This window comes from Schistocerca piceifrons, chromosome 3 (assembly GCF_021461385.2).
Source record: "Schistocerca piceifrons isolate TAMUIC-IGC-003096 chromosome 3, iqSchPice1.1, whole genome shotgun sequence".
In the NCBI taxonomy this organism is placed as follows: Eukaryota; Metazoa; Arthropoda; class Insecta; order Orthoptera; family Acrididae; genus Schistocerca; species Schistocerca piceifrons.
The window spans coordinates 604,026,236-604,049,309 of record NC_060140.1 but is presented as its reverse complement, the minus strand read 5'-3'; the positions used below and the strand labels follow the sequence as shown (position 1 = coordinate 604,049,309).

General features: G+C 41.6%; 1 long non-coding RNA gene across 1 annotated transcript in view; it reads left to right on the top strand.

Annotated features, from left to right (window-relative positions):
• Positions 1-22,672, top strand: part of LOC124789740 — a 926,922-nt gene extending 904,250 nt beyond the window's left edge. Inside the window, exon 3 of the long non-coding RNA XR_007016159.1 lies at positions 22,536-22,672. This is a non-coding gene — a long non-coding RNA (uncharacterized LOC124789740). The remainder of the gene's footprint in view (positions 1-22,535) is intronic.
• Positions 22,673-23,074: the final 402 nt, after the last annotated feature.

Genomic DNA, 23,074 nt, shown 5'->3' with positions numbered 1-23,074 from the left:
TGGGAAAAATGATTGTCGGTAAGCCTCTGTATTGGCCATGATTTCTCAAATCTTCTCCTCATGGTCCTTACACGAGACGTATGTAGGGCGAAGTAATATGTTGTCCGACTCCTGCCGGAAAGTGCTCTCTCGAAATTTCGATAGTAAATCTCTCCGTCATGCACAACGCCTCTCTTGTAAGCCTGACAATGAAGTTTCTTGAGCACTTCCGTAACGCTTTCGTACCGACTAAACGATCCTGTGATGAAACTCGCCACTTTTCGTTGAATCTTCTCTACATCTTCTATCAGTGCTATCTAGTAGGTATCCCAGATAGATGAAAAATGCTCGAGAATGGGTTGTTATACAGTAGTTGATTTCTTTTCCTGTGTATGCGCAATATGGTACACTTACTTACGTTCAGGGTCGACTGCCAGCGCCCACACTATTCCCCAATCCTCTGCAGATCGTTCTGCAAATCGTTACTGCCTTTTGGTGTTGCTACTTCGTTGTAGACAACCGTATCATCTGCGAGCAGTCTTAGAAAGCATCCGAAATTTTCTTCTAGATCATTTGTACATATTGTAAACAGTAACGGTCCTGTCACACTTCTTTGAACTGCACTGGAAATTACCTTTACATCCGTCGATTTTGTTCCGTTAAGAGCGACGTGCTGAGTTTTGTCTGCCAGGAAGCCTTGAGTACAGTCGCGAATCTACTCCGATACTCGTTAAGCACGTATTTTCTTTTCACTAATGGAAGTGCGGGACGGTGTCAAATACCTCCCTGAAGTCAAGGATCACGGCGTTAACCTGAGCGCCCTTGTCTACGGCACAGTGGATCTCATGGAGAAACAGAGAGAGCTGTGTTTTGCAGGATCTCTGTTTGCGGAATCCACGTTGATTTTTATAGAGATTTTCCTTCTCCAAGAACGTCATAATTCTCGAGCATAAAACATGCTCTATAATTCTACAACAGACTGACGTCAACGATATGGGTCTACAATTAAGTTAATCTGTCCTACGGCCCTTCTTAAAAACGGGAATGACCTGTGTTTTCTTCCAGACGCTAGGTACCCTTCGTAGCTCAAGCGATCTACGATAAATTGCTGCTACAAGGGGAGCAGGTTCTTTTGCATTATCTTTGTAGAATTTTATAGGTATCTCATGTGGTCCTGGAGCCTTTTCACTACTAAGCGATTGTAGTAGTTTTTATATTTTGCGATCGGTTACCTTAATATCCGAAATTTTGACGTTCGTACTACGATTGAAAGGAGGGACCGCGTTACGATCTTCCGCGGTGAAACAATTTTCGGAAGATCGAATTCACTGCTTACGCAACAATCACATTATTAGCGCCGTTTAAATTGAGTTGCATGGTCAGGGTACCAGGGGCCAAGCTAGTTGGGAGACGCGCATTCATTAGACATTGCCCTGCTGAAAAATCCGAGTTCTACGATTCGAGTCTGTAGAGAATCACGAGTCGGATATGGAAGGCAGCCACTATGGCGTCGCGTGTGCCAGTGGGCCGATACTTCTGCAGAACAAAATAGTATTCGGTAATTTCGCTTATTAAAACGTCAGTTAATTATCGACGGGAGGAAAAAATTAAACTGTGATAAGAGGCAAAGTATTAATTAATTCAGGGAAAATATAGCAATTACAAGTTATCAAAGGAGTTTCCTGTGGTTTTGGGAAAGAAAATGGCTGACGTGCTTAAGATTAACAATCGCGCGTGCATGATGAGAAACAGTAACTGTCCTTCAGGAGGATTCATGTGAACTTCAGCGTTTTTCATGAGGAAATTTGCAGAATGTAAATACAGCTAGTGAAATGGTACTGTAAAGGTAATGGTGAGTGCGTGTGCTGGCTGATGCGCTGTTAAGTTGAAATTGTTGTCTAGTAAATATTGACTGTAATTGCATCTCTCGTTCATCAGTATTAGTGAATATAAGTCATGTGCATCCTATCAGTATGAAATTACAGTAGGGGTTGTATTAAAATCGAAACAGTGACATTAGGATGGCACTGGGCTCACGGTAACAACACATGAACTTCCCTTGTTTACCTATATTCGTGTTCTTCATCTTCAAGCATATCATATACGGTTGCTTTTAACTTAATTTATGACCGCTGATAACCATAGAAATATATCAAAGAAGGGAAGAAGTTTGCAACGTTCACTTTCTTTATCCATGTGTAGCCCGATACAGGTCCACGTGTGAACGCCCTCGTTCGCTACACGGAGTGATCTATCTTCACTGCGAGCTGAGACAGCTGAAGCCCCTGTGTTGCTGAGCCGTTTAAGCACTAGCCAGGCACGCGCGGATTAAACCATCTTACTCTCTCCTTGCGACGATGGCTTGCGTGGCGGACTCACTCGCAAGTTTTATTTAGCCAATCATCCACGTGAAAAACCTCTGTACCGATGGGAATGACGTTCCATTCACAAATTATACATACACTGTAGGGGCAAGTTAGTGTGAATAACCACCTTTTGTGCACGGACTGCCGCAAGGCGTCCAGAAAGAGGAACAGTGAGGTTGTGGGAAGTACCGACGGGGCCGTCGGGCCGTGCCGACTCCACTGCCGTGGCGCTCTCACACGTACTCGACTGGGTTTAAACCCGGGAGTCTCTTGGCCAGGGGAGTACCTTAAATTCATCCTGGTACTGTTCGAACCGTGCACGTACGCTGCGAGCTGTGTGACACGTTGCATTGTCCTGCTGGTATAAGCCATTGCGCCAAGGAAAATCTAACTACATGTGCGGTTGGACATGACCCCCAAGGATAGATGCATACTTGTGTCCTCCAGAACGACGAGGTCACCCAGGGAATGCCACTAAAAGATTCCCCAGACCATTAAGCTCCCTCCTTTTTGCCTTCAGAGTTTCACGCCGTACACACCAATGCCCATCCATTCGATGGAGTATAAAACGCGATTCTTCTGAAACGGCCACCTGTCGTGGTGCCCAGCTGCGGTATTGGCTGGCAAATTCTAGTCTTCATTGCCGATATACAGCAGCCAGCTTGGGTGCGTGAACGAGGCGACTGTTGCCAAGTCCCATATTCAGTAATGTTCGCTGTACGGTCGTTGCCGAGACGCTGTTGGTATATCGTTGGTTCATCTTGACAGTTACTTGCTCAATAGCTGAACGTGTACTCGACCGCAGTCGTCGTTCACCGCTGTCATCTATGGTCCGTGGTGGACCACAGTGGCCGAATTTGTATTGAACCACTTTTCCACGCACGATGCACTTTAACAAGGGCGGCAGGCGAACAGTTTACAAGCTTAGGCACCTTCTGTCCGAAAGGCAATGGCCATGCCGTTTAGGAGATAAATCTGTGTCCCCCTAATACGCCTGATATACCCTCGACTGTGGGTGCTGCTACCTAAAGTATGTGAGTAGTAATTACAAGCTGACTTCGAGCATAGACGGTGGTCATATTAATGAGTGGACGGTGTTGAACGGTTTCCTAGTACCCTTCAATTTGTACCATCTTTACACAAAACCAAATGTATTACCAGCTTTCTTTCAGGCTGTTGAATTATTGACTTGTGACTACCACATTAGAGTTTGAAAGCAAGAGATACAAAATGTGACGCCGATTGTATTTTTACTCATTAACGGATAAGTAAAATTCGGTCGACATCAAGACAGTGTGCCTGTCTGGGACACGAACACTGTTTCTGCTGGCACTCGCGCCACCAAACACGCTTCACGATTTTAAAACTTCAACTTGCAGCTGTGAGCGATATAATCGTCAAGTCCATTAAAAGTCTCGTGTAGGTATATTTTTATGGCATGAGTGTATATAGTTACGTATCCCGCCATTAATTGGGAATATTACTGAATGCTGTAGATTAGAGTGCTGCAACGCTCAATGTTTGGCCGGTAACGGCTCGCCTGTTGACGGGGGGACCGTGCACCTCGTGTGCGGCCCCACACGACTCGGCTCGGTCACGTACTCGCTCCATGTCTGTTGTCCGGATTCCGGACACGCGGATAACAGAGCATGACCGGTCACCGTTGACGTCTCACCTCGCCTCGCCCCGGCTCGCTGCACTGTACTGTACAAATCCAACGCCTCTCTCTCTCTCTCTCTCTCTCTCTCTCTCTCTCTCTCTCTCTCTCTCTGTCCCACTCTCTCTCTCTCTCTCTCTCTCTCTCTCTCTGTCCCACTCTCTCTCTCTCTCTCTCTCTCTCTCTCTCTCTCTCACACACACACACACACACACACACACACACACACACACACACAATGTATTTATCTCTGCCTCTGTCTCTGTCTCTCTCTCTCTCTCTCTCTCTCTCTCTCTCTTAATACAAAAGTAACGTTTCCAAGAACGGGCACATAACACGGCTAAATTCATAAAGCACTTGGAAAGTAAAATGATATTTCAGTACAATCGCTGATAGAAGACGAGTCTCATTTCCAAACAGAAGATATATTTTTCCTTTCATTAATATGAAAATTAAATAAGTGCTGTCCCTGTAATCTAGAAGACAACCATCTTCATAAAGAAGGCATACAAAGAACAATAAACATTTGTCATACTTTTCACTTGTTTGCAACAGAAACAAAATTACAGTTATTGTTGATCAGCGATAAATCACTAACGCGTTCCGGATTTAATTGACTGCGGCGATTTGTTAGTAACATACCGGCTTTACTAAAGCATCTTTCACCAGGTGCGCTTGTTGCTGGGATACATAAAATACGTCTTACAGCTGCAGCCAGGCCTGGCAGATCTATTTCATGTCTGCTCCACCATTTTAAGATATCTTCATCTCCGGGGTGTATTAAAATGTAGAGATCTACTTCACCTGCTGCGGAAGGATCTGTTATTCCTCCATTCCCTGAAAAGATCTCTCTTTCTGAGTGGTGATGACACAGTACTTGAAGGATCTATGATAGTAAACAAGAGAGACAAATAATACAGAACTGATGTCGAAATCAACGAAACGTTCCCGTAAAAACGAGGTGTTTTACGTTAATGAAATATTATGCGAATTATAACATTCCCGTTTCTCTATAATACACTAGCCACTAACTATGCAAAAACGATTATATTAATGATTGCATGTTGAACCTGCGTAAGTAGCACACATTTATCGCAAATTGCTAAGAATTTCCCGCTCTTCATTTCTTTCAAGCATATTAAGATCACGGAAAGACGGCCAAAGAAACGTAGCAATTTTATGTCTGGAAGTGATCACAACTTCTCACAAACGAAAGCGAAGGCTCGATTTTTAATCCTTTGTACCTCCTTTTAAAAAATACGTATCTGTTAGTGCACATCAATTACGCTAGTTAATTATAAATCTATCGCGTATCATAATGAAACAGTGGTTTTAACTGCAGTAATTACTCACCTGACAGTCAGTGTCATTGACACTGCAAATTTGTTGCAGTTTGTGAAACCAAAGAAGAACTAACTGGATTGTTGGTTCTTTTTCGCCTTCTAATTCACCTGTGGCCTCTTTAAATAGTCTCAGAATATGCGCAGTTTTTGCTGCAGGCTCATTATCATATCCTTGCAATCTGTAAGCGGAGTCCTTTTCCGTCAGCAAAGCAGCAACTTCGTTATACTGAGTGTGTAAGGATTCCAGCATAGTGTAAAAGCTGTTCCAGCGTGTGCAGACCTCTTGTTTCAACGATGATTTCAAAGACGAGCAGAGGACACTTTTCTTAATATACCTTACAATGCATTTTGCAGTATTTATTGGTGATGTGATGTTCGGGGCATGATTTAACAAGAAGTTATCCTCATCGAAAGTATGGCTAATGGCTGCGTTTATACAATGAGCAGCACAACCAATCCTTTCGTGATTTTCCAAAGCCTTTACTAGATTGGCACCCTGGTTGGAGACCAAAACAAAACTGTGCAATACGTCAGGCGAAATGTCCCAATCAGCCGTCCTCTCTTCAATTTCTTTCATAATATTTACTCCCGTCTTCTTAACGTCCGGGAATATTTTTGTAAATAAAACAATATTCACAAGAGACTAATCTGTGTTAATGTAATGTGTTGTAAACGCCAAATAGTGCACCTAATTATGCGAATCAGTCCACATATCAACTGTCGCAGCACACGTTTTATTAATAACTTCCGCAATAACAGAAGGCATTATGCTTTTCGTATTGCATCAGCTTGTTCGTTGACATGTCTACTTATAGTAGAGGGATGTGGCATGACATCTGCCACGTTAACGTCTCCATTATGCGCACCTAGATGTATTAATTCTTGGCCTAGTTCTCTGAAACCTTCACTGGAAACAGCATTAAAAGGTGTCATATCTTTAGCACACATTGCAACACGCGTTGCTGTAGTACTATTTTTTATTACTTCCGGTATCCCTGAAGGAGCTGTATCTTTGTGAGGTTTCTTACAACTATGTTTCTTTAAATGTGTGGTTCTCGACTGGAAAACAATAATGTGGAGTAGTTTATGCACGATACGTACTCAGTAGACGTACAGTTTTCGTCTACAACCAACAGAAATGTACTCCATACTTGCCTTTTTAGACCATCCCGTTTTTTCAATGTGTAAACATTGGTTTCAATCTTACGTCTTACTGCACTGGCTTCCTAGCGCTGCATGATTACAGAGATAGACACACCACAAATGAGAAGCCCGTACTGGCTGTAGTCTCACACGGATAATGACACATGTAATGTGTTTGAAGTTACGTGCCACGTATTCGGTCATGGCTTCTATGCTCGGTCACTAGAACTAGTGCGGGCAGCCTATCCAGTTAGGGTGTGCTCGCCCCATCTAGTATTTTATGCTCGCTTACTCGGTCACTCAGGACTCTACTGTAGATCACAGGCTCTCTCAGGGCCAGTAAATTGGCGAATCCGAGGCTAACTATTACGTCGAGCCCTCACAACAAAAGAGCATGTTGCAAACATAAGTAATCAAATTCAGATAACCATTCCTGATAGCCGATGAAGTGTTAGAGTCTGAATGACCGCAATTGCAGTTCAGTTAACACGCTGGATGCCAAGAGGTCACCGGTGACCATAGTAAAGGTTCACGCCATGTACCCGGCGGCGGCCAAAAGCTCCATTCCGTTTACTGTTGTATAGCGTGCGTTAATTTGTACTCTTTATTGAGTTGACGTCGGTGTACAGGAAACTAAGTACAATATCTCGTTGAAGGATTTTATTTTATTTTATGCGGCTTTCTGTTCAGCACAGTTTTTATTACTAATTCTTAGCATTTTCGTCATTGCTCTTCATTCACTATAAACTTGGCTCCTAAATTATTTGGTGTTAACAGTGAGTATTGCTTCATCGCATAATACGATACCTTACCGTCAACCAGTTGGACGGCACGACACTGTTAAAGTCGAAAAACGGCTGGTTTCGCTGATGAATTATGGCGGATGTTTGAAGAAACAGATTTTGATGCTCGTGATCCAGCATTATCGGAGTGGAAGGTCCTTTATTTTACGAAAAACAAAAAAAAAAAAAAAAGAGTGAATTCCTAAGGGACCAAACTGCTGAGGTCATCGGTCCCTTGACTTGTATACTACTTAAACAAATTAAAACTGACTTATGCGAAGAACAACACACACACACTAATGCCCAAGGGAGGACACTTACCTCCGGCGGGAGGGGCCGCGCAATCCATGACATGGCGTCTCTAACCGCACGGCCACTCCGCGCGGCTTTTATGCTATGCATTTTAGGTTTGAGCCGATCCTGATTTTATTCAAGGAGTTTACCGGTTCCAGTATTGCTACATTGCTGAAGGTTTTTTTCTGTTTGTATTACAGTAACAGTGTCCCTGTGAATCGGATTTGAGCAGGGTTTGTAATTTATGGATATTACTTGTGCCCTCCTGCTTTAATGTTTTTGTATTCTTTTTAATGCTTGGTGTTTTAGTTGAGCCTTGTGGGGGCTACTGATTAAATTTCATTCACACAATGTTTTATGGAACTATCTCGGGTCAATTCCATCCAACTTAAAAAGATCAAGTAATATTTCTCTAAAGCTTATTTTTCACATTATTTTGTAACTGATCGTTGGTTTTTATGATTTTCTGGGCTACAGTTGTTAGAATTAGCTGACTAAACGTTTAGTGAGGATTGTGCTTTTTCCTTCAGATCATGTGTTAACTGAAGTCCTTTCTCTCTACTTTAGTAAGACCTGTATCTAACCACTTCATTTGAGCCTTATTCAATGTATCTGAGGTAGAATCTCTATGTAATGTTAATATGATAAATCTCAACTGAAAGTTTCTCAATTTGCAAATGTTAAATCTGTTTTGCTTGTGTTCTTACATCCATTTTGGGTTGCTAAGCTTCGGGCGTTTAAAAGAAAAAACAATTATTTACAAGTTATTAAATAAAGTATTTTCTGTGGGAGGTGTTATGTTTTTGTGCCCTGGTACGTTACAACTCTTGGCTCCGGGCTTGTTAAAACATGTCAGAAAACTTTGGACACAAAGAACGCCTACGGGAAATGTAGGTTACACTCCCGATGGTGGAATTTGTGCAGCTACAAGCCGAAAATGTAAGGCTAGCAAAGACCAAAAAGAATTCAGTAGTGAACTAACGTGGACAAGAGTAACATGGATGGCGGACTTAGATCAAAAACATAGTGAGAAAATTAAATGCAGACCATATGGCTGGACAACATACTGGGACATCCTAAAACTGCACAGCACTCAAATTGCACTCGAGTCTGCCATCCGTAAACGATATACGTCCAGTTCATGCCTGACCCTCCTCCCTCCTGAACCCGTGGAACCGATGTTTCTGACGTGTACCTGCCGCACCCACCCATTTCCACGGCAGTCGTGAGGAGTCAGGCAAATCATGCACTTGCCAGGGAACTCGGTTCGATATTATTGATCCCTGTTCCTTTCAGTGTGTTTTCTTGCTCATGTTTTTCGCACACAACTATGTTTGGACCTTTTTTCAGACCTTAGAATGAACATCTGGAGGCCTAACTCATCGTGTGTGGACGGTTACACTCTGCTTGTGTCGACAGAGCCGAGATGCAATAGAACGGCAGCGCGCAGTTGCATTTCAAAGTCTTCAGGGCACACACAAATTATAATTTGTACGTAGCGATCGTCAGCTTGTGTTTCTAACCACGGGATGACCACTACAGGGCAGTGTTTAATTGATATGTGACTCACGATAGGGGTTGCACGTTCAAATGGTGACGCTGTGATGTAGGCCAGATTGCGGGAGACTTTCTATGTTGACTGTACTTCTTGGTGTAAAGTGACGATTCACGCAAGTGAATGTTGAACCGACAGAGTGGCATACAGAAGCAGCGTTCACGGTTCGATATGCAGCCTGCAATATTGAAGTGTATTGGGAACGCAGGATTATTTTTAATTGTGTATGAAGATGGTATCTCTTCTTTCGGACATGTCCGAAATAACAGATACCATATATATATATATATATATATATATATATATATATATATATATATATATATATATATATATATAGGGTGAGTCACCTAACATTACCGCTGGATATATTTCGTAAACCACATCAAATACTGACGAATAGATTCCACAGACCGAACGAGAGGAGTGGGGCTAGTGTAATTGGTTAATACAACCATAAAAAAATGCACGGAAGTATGTTTTTTAACACAAACCTACGTTTTTTAAATGGAACCCTGTTAGTTTTGTTAGCACATCTGAACATATAAACAAATACGTAATCAGTGCCGTTTGTTGCATTGTAAAATGTTAATTACATCCGGAGATATTGAAACCGAAAGTTGACGCTTGAAACCTCCGACGTTCAGTTGCGTGCCATTTGACCATCTTCTTCTGTGTGGATGCACACACAGTGCCCGAACTCTTACGGGAATCGGCAAAAAGCCCCGAGTAATGAGTATAATGGGCAGGGGCGCTATGAATATAGTTCGGGACAATAAGTTGGGAATGTGGGTCTCACGGGAGGCGTGCCAGAGATAAGTCCCTGCAGTGGCATTATCCTCTGTGTCCTCGGTGGCTCAGATGGATAGTGTGTCCGCCATGTAATATGAGTAATAATTGAGTACGTAGGTTAGGAGGTGCTCATCTGAAACGAAGAGGTAAATATCAGCCTTAATCTTTCTCGCCTTATTCTCGTGGTTCCTATGATATACAGAGGACACTAGCATCGGAATCGTGGTGTCTATGAAGTATGTAAGGCAATAGCAACAGGATAGTTGCAAAATCTCCGTCGAATATTCATTCTCTGTAGCTACCTAACTGAACTTCATGAGAATACTGTCTTGCAGACATTCCCATTTAAGTTCGTCGAACTTCTCCGTTACATGTAATATGAACTGTACCGAACTGTTTCGATGGTATTGACATGTCTCTGAATTAGTTACCATCACATGTGTTCTGTGAGGAACCCGAACGAAGGAGCAGTTGGTGGAAGTAGCGCATTTGTACGGTTTCCTTTAAAAATACACCGCACTTTCTCAGATCGCTTCTAACTGCTGTAGGTCTTCCATTAATCATCTGTAACTCTAGTGCACGTCTTTCTTTCTATGTAATGACGTTCTGTACCATTTCTCTTACATATTTAAGTGATATAACAGATTCCAGAAGCCGTACCATTACTTGTTAGAAGCTTGCGTCAGATTCCTGGTCTTCAATTTCATCATTATTGCACTCGAAGAACAAACACTACTTTATCTCGCTCAATCTGAGGATACTTTTTTAAGAAACTTTATTGGATGTCGCGATGCCAAACCACTTGCATTAAGCAATTATATTTTCCTCAGATTATTCGTGCTATTTTTGTCGAAATGACGAGGAACGAGTCAGTTTACAGTCTGTGAATGTATGACTTACCTGAGTATTGTTACATGGTGGCTTAAATTTAATAACAATGAATATAGTTTACTAAGAATTTAACTACTAATGTATATGGAAATTTTTAAAAATGTTTTCCCTATATCAGTTAACACCAGTTTACAGTGAAATACTGGTTTTCGTGTTTGGGGCAGTTGCAAACGGCTGTTGGATGCACAGGAAGATGTCAGAAGAAGAGTGCCGGCCGGTGTGGCCGAGTGGTTCTAGGCGTTTCAGGCTGAAACCGCGTTAACGCTACGGTCGCAGGTTCGAATCCTGCCTCGGGCATGGATGTGTGTGATGTCCTTAGGTTAGTTAGGTTTAATTAGTTCTAAGTTCTAGGGGACAGATGACCTCAGATGTTAAGTCCCGTAGTGCTCAGAGCCATTTGAACCATTTTTTTTCGGAGGAAGGGTAAAAGTGGTCTGGAGTATTTTTGGTCTAGTGTGTCAGAAACGAAAAGTCTGATACAGTGCGTATTAGCAGCTTCGGGATTTAACCGTGTGACGTGGACGTCTTGTTGGGAATACCATTAAAAAACTGAATGTTGGTCAGCGAGAGACAGAGTCATGTGGGAGGGACCCGGAAAAAAATAAATGGATGAGATTCGAGAATGAACCTCGCAGCAAAATGTGAGCGGTTTTGAAAAAAAAAATGGTTCAAATGGCTCTGAGCACTACGGGACTTAACATCTGAGGTCATCAGTCCCCTAGAACTAAGAACTACTTAAACCTAACTAACCTAAGGACACCACACACATCCATGCCCGAGGCAGGATTCGAACCTGCGACCGTAGAGGTCGGGTGGTTCCAGAAGCGATTTTGAATCTTCCCGGCATGTTACTACTGCGTGTCGAACACGTTCTGGATCCCAGAACTTCTCCTTTCGGAAACAATGGCAGCACGTTCGTTCCCAGGGATTCCAACGTGACCTGGGGCACAGACGAAGATGACGGACTGTTCAGCTTGATGGAGGTCAGAGAGCAATGTGTATCAAGGGTCGCACTGGTCGATAGCCTGAAGACTGTTCACAGAGTCACTGACGATTGAGAATGTCTGGCTGATGCAAAACGAACGGAACAGAATGCACGAGCGATGGCCACCATTTTTGCAAAGAATATACTGAATCCAGTCGGTAGGGAGCAAAGTCCACTGTATCCTGCATGTGTTGAAAGGTGGCTACACAGAGCCACAGCGCCAGAGATTGCGCCAAAGAGTATTATTCCGCCGCCTCCACTGGCAGTGCTTATTGAGAAATAGCAGTAGGCAGTGCTTGTTGAGATGTAGCAGTGGTGAGTCGTTGTTGAGAAGTTCCCATGGAGAGTGCTTGTTCAGATGTTGTCATATTGTTTTGATGGGCTAGACACCAGATATTGTTGGATTGGGGATGCTGTAATGATCAGAGTGTGCTTTTCGTCAATATATATGAAGGTAAAAATTTCCTTTTTTTCTATTATTTCAATGTCTTAAACAATAATGCCTCTTGGTCACAGATTCAGTCAACAAAGCATCTGGCTCGTGTTCTTGTATTAGATTGTATTTCTGGTTTCTATGTGCAATTATAGTATTTCTGGTTTTTTTAATTACTTCAGTATAAATGGTGTTTAAAATATCTGGTCTTATTGAGGAAGAACCGTGCCAGATATGTATGTTGAATTACACTTCCACACACAGAACAGCTACACTTATGTTTTGTTGTTTCCTAGGTTTTATAGTTGCTGGGGACTTAATTAATTAATTGTGTTAACGGAAATTTTCTTTCATTCTTTGTTGTTATTCTATGCAGTCAGATTGCGAAGTAATACTAGTCAGGGCCAACCGGTAACGAGACTGCCTAACCGGACAGTCAGCTACTAAAATTAAAAATTATTTGCATTATATTTAATTAAGCCCCCATGCACGTGGCGACCGTTGCTTCGGATCGTCCCTTGGAATTCTTCTGATTGTAAAAATAGCAGACTGTAGTATTGTTGGTATTGTTGTAGTAATTTGTAGTTTAGTAATTGTAGTCTATACTGCATGTGTAGAGTTGGTAACTGAACATTTGTAGTTGTCTTGTCATTCTTTTAATGGTATTTTGGCAGAATTTAATTTTTGTTGTCTTGTATACAGGTCTGACAATTTTGTGCAATTATGAATATTTCAACTGTTCGTTAATCGTGTTTGAGGGAAGCATTTCGTGTGAATGGTATTGTTGGTGATAAAGCGTTATATCGTGTGTAATTTTCGTATAGTGACGAGTTTTGTATGTTTTGTAAATGATTACGGGATCGATGAAAAAGGCGAAAATGATGAATAGTGAGAATGACGAAATTGTTAACATGGCGAACTCGCCAACACAGGAGAACAGTATGATGAATAATGAAGAAGAAAATAATTTAATAAGCAGGAAAAATAGTCCGGAACCATTTCAAAACTTTTCACAATCAAAAAATTTTCAGAATACGAGATTAACGACAGAAGATTCTGGAATAGTATCGAACACAGATAGCTTTACAGCTATGACAAAGGAAACTGGTTTTCCGGGAAATGTTAGGGGCGAAAAGAATTTCGAACCAGTCAATGTGGAGCAGTTGATGAGTGCAATATTAAGTTTGGGATCTGAATTAAAAACAGTGGGATCACAGTTACGATCTGAAATTAAAACAGAGATAGGAACAATTAAAACTAATATGGGAACAATGGAAACACGGTTAGACTCACTGGGATCACAATTGGGATCTGAATTAAAAACAGTGGGATCACAAATAGGAACAATTAAAACAGAGATAGGAACAATTAAAACCGAGATGGAAACAATGGAAACACGGTTAGACTCACAAATAGGGACATGTTTCAAAAACATGAAAGATGAATTAAAGAAAGAAGTTAGAGAAGAAGTACAACCGATTTTGAATGCACACAATAATAGATTAATTTCAATAGAAATCAGACAAAAGGAACAGGATAGAGAACAGGAAGAAAGAGATCGCGTGATAGTACAAAAGTTTTCAGAGTTAAATTTACAACGTGCACACGATAAGGAAGAAATATTTGAGAGAATCGAGGAATCCGTACCAAATGACAGAATAAATAACCTAACACAACAGTATGAACAGTTAACTACTAAATGTGTCAATACTGAAACCCGAGTCGCGACACTTACGGAAGACGTAAATAAACAGAAAGAAAAAATAGGTGACTTATCGGAAAGAGTTGAGGAGATTTCAGATAAATTGACAAATCTTATTTTAAATGGGGACAGAGATTCGGATGATACAGCTCCATTACTATTTGCAGAAACCGAAGAGTACCACAACATAAATAAGCATGTTGAAAAACAGGGAAAATTTAATGAACGCGTTAAAAGGGAATTTGAGGCATTACAAAAGCAAGTCAAACGAATTGAAGGCGAAATCGTAAGAAAAGACAGCAGAGAAATTTAGAATCACAGATAGCAGAAGGGTTTGAAGAAAATAATTTGTTTCATTTACGGGATGCAACAAGAGAGCGCCTGGCACGCGAACTTGACAATAATCGACATTCGGACTGGGACAGACGCGGTAGGTCTTTGTCGCCACGAGGCGAAAACTTTGACTATAAACACTTTTTGTTCGGAAATTTAAGATCTTTCGCAATTCTAAGAATGACATACATCCATGTTCATGGTTAGATCAATTTATGTACGCACTTCCACCAAATTGGCCACTAAGTCACAAATTGGAATTTATGTGTGGATATTTAGAAAACGAACCGGCCACGCGCATGCGCGCACTTATTAGAGATTGTAATAATCTAAATGATTTTTATCATGCATTTCTATCGGCATAATGGTCCGAAAACACGCAAGACAGATTCAAACATAGTCTTATTATGCAGCGTAATTTTAAACAGTCTGAGTTCCGCACGCCGGCAGAATACTTTGAAGACATGATTCGAAAGAATCAATTCCCGTCCAACCTTTATAGCCCGACTGAATTAATTCGCATTTGTTTAACTAAGCTGCCACAATCGATAAGACAGATTGCTTTAGCCGGAAGATGTAAAGGTCCTCAGGGGATTCGCTACACTAAGTGAATATGTGCCGTAGCGTGCACAGGGCCCCTAGCTGCAGTGGTGCTATTTCCCTTTTAGTTTTCTGCACCGCTGCCTACCCTTTTACTATTCTTTGTATCTATAAAAACAACTCTTCAACTATCAATTTATCTAGAGAGTAGGTAAAGAATAACCGGATATGACTATTTTACCCAAAAGTGATTTCGGAAATAACCATTTGGACTTACTGTATCTTCAGCAGCATTCATTCGTAGTTTAAACGAAATTTTACCTGTTTATCTTCGTGACAATATTACTTCATATGTTGACGATATTCTTATCGCTAAACGTTCTTGGAGTGAGCATAACAAAATTTTGGATTCATTATTACGTAGTTTTGCAAGAGTTGGCATTACAGTGAACTTGGAAAAATCTGAATTTGGTCGTTCTCAGGTGAAGTTTCTTGGTCACATTATTTCTACAGAAGGTATTCTTCCTGATCCAGAGAAACTAGACGCTATTCGTAATTATGCTGTTCCTACTACAAAACGTGATGTTCGTAGTTTCCTTGGTGTCTGTAATTTTCTTAGACGCTTCGTTAGATTGGACGATTTGGCCACACCTCGTTTATGTGAACTATCTGGAAAGAATTCTAAATGGTGTTGGGATGAGGAAGCTCAGTCAGAATTTGAACAACTTCGTGATGCTTTAGTTGCTGCTCCACTTCTTTCACATCCGGATTTATCTAAAGATTTTTGTTTGGCGACGGACTCATCATACAAAGGCCTAGGTGCACATTTATTTCAAGAGATAGAAGAAAACGGCGTTGTAGTACAGAAAACTATTGCATTTGGAAGTCGTGTTCTCTCTAAATCAGAAACGAATTATTCAATTACTGAACTTGAAACTTTGGCTGTTGTATGGGCTTTCACAAAATTTCGCATATTTTTGTATGGCAGGCATACTAAGGTTTACACCGATCATCGAGCTCTGGAATTTCTTATGTCAACAAAATTAACTCATGGAAGATTGTCACGATGGGCGCTGTATCTACAGGAATTTGATTTTAGTATTGTTTACATACAGGGATCTTCAAATATTATTGCTGATGCTTTATCACGTGCACCGATGGGTTTGAAACAAAGTGCTGAGGAGGACTGCAAAGAAAACAATTATTGTTTGATGTATACTCAAGGTGTTGCGTTTGAGAATTTTATTTCGTCTTCGTTCCAGGACATCGCTAAGGAGTAAAATAAGGATCCAATCTGGAAGGACATTAAGGAGAAGTGGAGGAGAAAGGAAAGCGTAGCGATTAGACAGTACTATTTAGTTCGCAATGATATTCTTTTTAAACGAAAATCGGTCGACAACTCTGTTTGGTTAGTTTGCATTCCTGATGAGTGGGTTAATAAATTGATTTGGTACACACATTTCAGTTATGCACACTTTGGTCCCAGAAAATGCTTTCATAAATTACGAGAAAATTGCTACTTCAGTAATATGGAAAAACGTATTCGATCTGTTCTTGCCAAATGCAGATTATGTCAAAAGGCTAAGCCGCCAACTATTTCTCACAGAGCACCGTTGTTTCCTATCATTCCAGCGAAATTAAAGGACATGGCTGCAGTCGATTTGTTCGGTCCAGTGGTTCGTTCTACTAATGGTATCGCGTACATTTTGGTAGTAGTGGAATTGACATCAAAATATGTGTGTTTTACACCTTTACGCAAAGCAACAGCTCGTTCAGTATCTAATGCTTTCATCAAACATTTTCTTAAAGAAGTGGGTCATGTTGATAAGGCTATATCAGATAATGGATCACAGTTTCGTTCTAAAATTTGGCTTCGTACTCTATGGCGTTGTAAGATTAAACCAATTTTCATTTCACTTTTTCACCCTCAATCTAACGCTTCAGAGAGATGGATGAAGGAAATCAATAAATTGTGTCGACTTTATTGTCATCGGAATCACAGAACATGGGATCAGTACCTTCATATTTTTCAAAACATTCTGAATGAACTCCCTAATGATTCTAGTTCTTTACCACCTACATTGATATTAAAAAATAAAGCACCGACAAATCGCATTTCTGAAATCGTTCCTTTTCCGCCTACACGGAAACTGCGGCATTCTGAAGTTGTCAACCTGGCTCTACGAAATATTGCATCTGTGGCTGCTAGAACAGAGAAATCAGCTAAACGTCCTGCCGTCGTTGAAAAACCTTGTCAGTTGGTCAAAAGGTGTTAATTAAGTCTCACCGTTTGTCTCACAAAGGAAAAGGCTTGCGTCGCAAATTTTTTCTGCTTTATAACGGTCCATATAGAGTTCGCAAAATTATTCATGATAACACTATTGAAGTAGAAACTCTTAAATCTCGACGCTCTAAGGGAATACATCATATATCTAACGTTAAAATTTTTGTGGAATGACATACTTTTGAGAAACTAACAGTTATACGTAAACACACGGAGAATGCAAAGATACCGCGCCGTGTTCCGGCGGCGGCACATACTCAAAGCAACAGTCAAGTCTGCGCGAACTAGTGCTTCTGACCATCAGCTGTGTTGTCTTCTGCTGCCACTACCAATTTATGACCAACAGTTATACGTAAACACACGGAGAATGCAAGGATACCGTGCCGTGTTCCGGCGGCGGCACATACTCAGAGCAACAGTCAAGCCGCGCGCCGCACAAGGCAGTCGTTGACCGCAAACAATCACTTCCGTCACGCGCCTACAGCTGATCGAGCGCTCAGTGCGAATGCACTGACAGCCGTAAACAAACACACAGTCTAATTTCTCTGATTAAATTCGGTATAAAGCTATAGTGACTTGATAAATTATGTTATTAACGTTCAGTATTTTTCAGGATACGGTTGTATAAAATATTTAAGACCTTCAGATAAATTCTGTGTGTGTCCGACGATTAGTGATAGTGAATATTATGGACTGCAGTCTGCACCTGTTCAACATTGCTGGGTGCCACTAATGGAACTGATTCTACTGAAATGATGTCACTTGTTGGTGTCTGCACCTGTTCAACATTGCTGGGTGCCATTGATGGAACTGCTTCTACTGAAATGTCACTTGTTGCTGTCTGCACCTGCTCAACATTACTGGGTGCCACTGATGGACTGCTTCTACTGAAATGATGTTACTTGTTGGTGTCTGCACCTGTTCAACATTGCTGGGTGCCACTGATGGAACTGCTTCTACTGACATGATGTCACTTGTTGGTGTCTGCACCTGTTTAACATTGCTGGGTGCCACTGATGGACTGCTTCTACTGAAATGATGTCACTTATTGGTGTCTGCACCTGCTCAACATTGCTGGGTGCCACTGATGGAATTACTTCTACCGAAGATGTCACTTGTTGGTGTCTGCACCTGCTCAGCATTGCTGGGTGCCACTGATGGAATTGCTTCTACTGAGAAGATGTCAGTTGTTGGTGTCTGCACCTGTTCAACATTTCTGAGTGCCACTAATGGAACTGCTTCTACTGAAATGATGTCACTTGTAGGTGTCTGCACCTGTTCAACATTGCTGAGTGCCACTAATGGAACTGCTTCTACTGAAATTATGTCACTTGTTGCTGTCTACACCTGTTCAACATTGCTGGGTGCCACTGATGGAACTGTTTCTACTAAAATAATGTCACTCGTTGGTGTCTGCACCTGTTGACCATTGCTGGGTGCTACTGCTGGAACTGTCAACTACTTGTTTATTGATATATTGACAAGATTTTATGTGAATATTTGTATAAACTGATTTTTTGTGTATTTACTGTTTATGAAATGTTATGAGACTCTTACCTGCACATATTCGTCATTGCTGACGCTATTGATTGAATTGTTTAACCACATGATACTTGTGTAAACTATTATGTAAAATCACATGTATGCAAGCATTTGTATTCCTTACTGTATTTTATATATTAGGATATGGAACGGTCAGTGCAAAGACAAAATTTTATCTAGTTATGTGATATTTAATTATTAATATTAACTTTTATTTTTGTCTGTGGTTTTTTTTGGACGAATTTGGTGGTATTTTCACCACCAATGCTGGCAAAAATACCATCAAATTCTGGCCCGTGGAGGAGGGGCATATGAAAGGTGGCTACACTGAGCCACAGCGCCAGAGATTGCGCCAAAGAGTATTACTCCGCTGCCTCCACTGGCAGTGCTTATTGAGAAATAGCAGTAGGCAGTGCTTGTTGAGATGTAGCAGTGGTGAGTCGTTGTTGAGAAGTTCCCATGGAGAGTGCTTGTTCAGATGTTGTCATATTGTTTTGATGGGCTAGACACCAGATATTGTTGGATTGGGGATGCTGTAATGATCAGAGTGTGCTTTTCGTCAATATATATGAAGGTAAAAAATTCCTTTTTTTCTATTATTTCAATGTCTTAAACAATAATGCCTCTTGGTCACAGGTTCAGTCAACAAAGCATCTGGCTCATGTTCTTGTATTAGATTGTATTTCTGGTTTCTATATACAATTATAGTATTTCTGGTTTTTTAATTACTTCAGTATAAATGGTGTTTAAAATATCTGGTCTTATTGAGGAAGAACCGTGCCAGATGTGTACGTTGAATCACACTTCCACACACAGAACAGCTACACTTGTGTTTTGATGTTTCCTAGGTTTTATAGTTGCTGGGGACTTAATTAATTAATTGTGTTAACGGAAATTTTCTTTCATTCTTTGTTGTTATTCTATGCAGTCAGATTGCGGAGTAATACTAGTCAGGGCCAACCGGTTACGAGACTGCGTAACCGGACAGTCAGCTACTAAAATTAAAAATTATTTGCATTATATTTAGTGAAGCCCCCATGCAGTGTGTGGGCCAAACTGGTTCGTCTGTCGACCGTAAGGCTCCCAGCGTATTCACTTCTGAACCAGGATAAGCATTATCGACGGCGTGGAACAGGTGGCGGCAAACCACGGGATCAACATAATCTTTAGGTCGAAAACATAGATTGAGGCAGATCTGAGGACGAGGTACACATCAGGGGGCGTATGCGATTGCTGCTGGCAAGAGGCGACAGTGTGGGATGGATTTCAGACGAGAGACACCGTATGAGAACTATGATTGTGACACCATTCCTGGGCCGCTGTTGTTGGAAACTTCTGGGCTATTGGTATAGTGTTATAATTGCGGAATCTTCTGATCCGATCTTTCGGTCTTCGTCTTGGCCATCCTTCCGGGAAGGGGTCCATGCTTACTGTGCAGTCACTTCCCGAAAAGAGGTCTCAGTAAGACGGCAGAACCGTCGGATCAGAAAATTCCTCAAGAATGACGTGATACAAATATTCAAGAACTTTTTAACATCATGACTCAGTTTGGTGACGCCATACTTCTCACTGTGTCTGCAACGCTAACGTGCATATTCTCCTTCGTTGAAGGAAGCCAGCGATAGGGTTTCAGTTGTTGATAAGCACCCCTGATAGAGACACGAAGCTCAATTGACTGCTAGCGCCAGCCTGCTTACGAAAGTGCCTCGACACGGTCGCTCTCAACGCGGGAGTCACATGTGCTGCCAGACAGAAGGATAAACTCGTCATTTTCGTAAATAACAAGTTTATCCTTCTGTCTCACAGTACAGTTAAGTTTAATGATTTCTTTTTTCTTTTCTTATCTTTTTATCGGCAGTCTTCTAACTGGTTTGATGCGGTCTGCCCTGAATTCTTCTCCTGCGTTAAGAGAATCAGCTCAGAGTAGCACTTACATCTTACCTCCTCAAATATTTGCCGCATATATGTCTCTGTCTCTGACAGCCTTGGGAGAGCCAGTCCCGACAAAACTCTACCATCTGGTGAGCAAGATGTATGAGACAGGTGAAATACCCTCAAACTTCAAGAAGAATATAATAATTCCAATACCAAAGAAAGCAGGTGTTGAGAGACGTAAAAATTACCGAACTGTCAGTTTAATAAGTCACGGCTGCAAAATACTAACGCGAATTCTTTACAGACGAATGGAAAAACTAGTAGAAGCCGACCTCGGGGAAGATCAGTTTGGATTCCGTAGAAATATTGAAACGCGTGATGCAATACTGACCTTAAGACTTATTTTAGAAGCTAGATTAAGGAAAGGCAAACCTACATTTCTAGAATTTGTAGACTTAGACAAAGCTTTTGACAATGTTGACTGGAATACTCTCTTTCAAATTCTGAAGGTGGCAGGGGTAAAATACAGGGAGCGAAAGGCTATTTACAATTTGTACAGAAACCATATGGCAGTTATAAGAGTCGGGGGACAGGAAAGGGAAGCAGTGGTTGCGAAGGGAGTGAGACAGGGTTGTTGCCTCTCCCCAATGTTATTCAATCTGTATATTGAACAAGCAGTAAAGGAAACAAAAGAAAAATTCTGAGTAGGTATTAAAATCCGTGGAGAAGAAATAAAAACTTTGAGGTTCGCCGATGACATTGTAATTCTGTCAGAGACAGCAAAGAACTTGGAAGAGCAGTTGAACGGAATGGATAGTGCCTTCAAAGGAGGATATAAGATGAACATCAACAAAAGCAAAACGTGAATAGTCGAATGTAGTCGAATTAAGTCGGGTGATGCTGAGGGAATTAAATTAGGAAATGAGACACTTAAAGTAGTAAAGGAGTTTTGCTATTTGGGGAGCAAAATAACTGTTGATGGTCGAAGTAGAGAGGATATGAAACGTAGACTGGCAATGGCAAGGAAAGCGTTTCTGAAGAAGAGAAATTTGTTAACATCGACTATAGATTAAAGCGTCAGGAAGTCGTTTCTGAAAGTATTTGTTTGGAGTGTAGCCATGTATGGAAGTGAAACATGGACGATACGTAGCTTATACAAGAAGAGAATAGAAGCTTTCGAAATGTGGTGTTACAGAAGAACGCTGAAAATTAGATGGGTAGATCACATAACTAATGAGGAGGTATTGAATGGGATTGGGGAGAAGAGAAGTTTGTGGCACAAATTGACTAGAAGAAGGGATCGATAGGTAGGACATGTTCCGTGGCATCAAGGGATCACCAATTTAGTACTGGAGGGCAGCGTGGCGGGTAAAAATTGTAGAGGGAGACCAAGAGATGAATACTCCAAGAAGATTCAGAAGGATGTAGGTTGCAGTAGGTACTGGGAGATGAAGAAGCATGCACAGGATAGAGTAGCATGGAGAGCTGCATCAAACCAGTCTCAGGACTGAAGACCACAACAACATATATCTCTTTCTTCTCCTACAGTTTTTTCCCTCGCCAACGTAGGTTTATAGTGTTCAAATTGTCTCTGACTTAGCGCCACTTGAAGTTGTTTAAAATCTACGAGCCATTGTCAAATAGTGACTGCTGTATTGTTGCTACTGTCGCCCTTATATAGCACCGTGACCGGCTGTGACGTCACTAGTGCCCAGTCCAGCGCCGTATAAGGTAATGTTTTGGTCACGAGACCGTCTTCTCCATTTCAAGCTTCCAATGCCCGTGTCCAAAGGTGTGCCTTGCTGAAGACCGCCGTCTTTATAGATAAGCAACTGTACCTTATAGGAATCGTCATCAGTGACGTCACAAGTGGTAGCGCCGCTATGGGAGTACTGCAGCAGCAACCAGACTACAGTCGCTACTTGATGATGGCGGTCGGTCGAAAGCTCGTTGTTTTTAAGCCGCATGACGCGGCCGGAGACACGAGATAATTTTTGCTGCTGCGTGCGTGCTGAGTGGTGACGGCGGCCGTGTTGCAGGATGGAGGCGCGGCAGGTGTGGGGCGCGTGCGCAGGCGTGGGCTCGCACTGGGCGCTGGGCGTGCTGCTGCTGCTGGGGTTGGCCGCCGAGGACTGGAGCGGGCCCGCCGCGCTGCTCTCGCTCGTGATCGCCTTCACCGTCGCCCTGCTCACCGGTAGGTCCACTGCACGCCTACGTCACCTCTGCGTCTCATTCACGGTGGTTGCTGAACTCCTCCTGTTAGAAATGATTCGTGTTTTGTGTAGACATCTATAAGCCCACACTGAAAGCCTTACGTATTTATACAAGTGTTTAATCGGACATTTAAGTACTGTAACCTCCCATGAGAAAAAAATTATGTATATCATTCACATTCAGTGTAACCTCCCAACAGTTTACTATTCCGTAATCTCGCAATAAAAATGTAACTAACCTCCCAATAAAAAGGGGCTCATATATAAGCTTTCAATAATTAACTAATTTTGAATCTACACTGATAAATTTGGACGTCAGGAGAGCTGCGTCAAGGCCCTGAAAGATCATACTGAATAAATTGAAA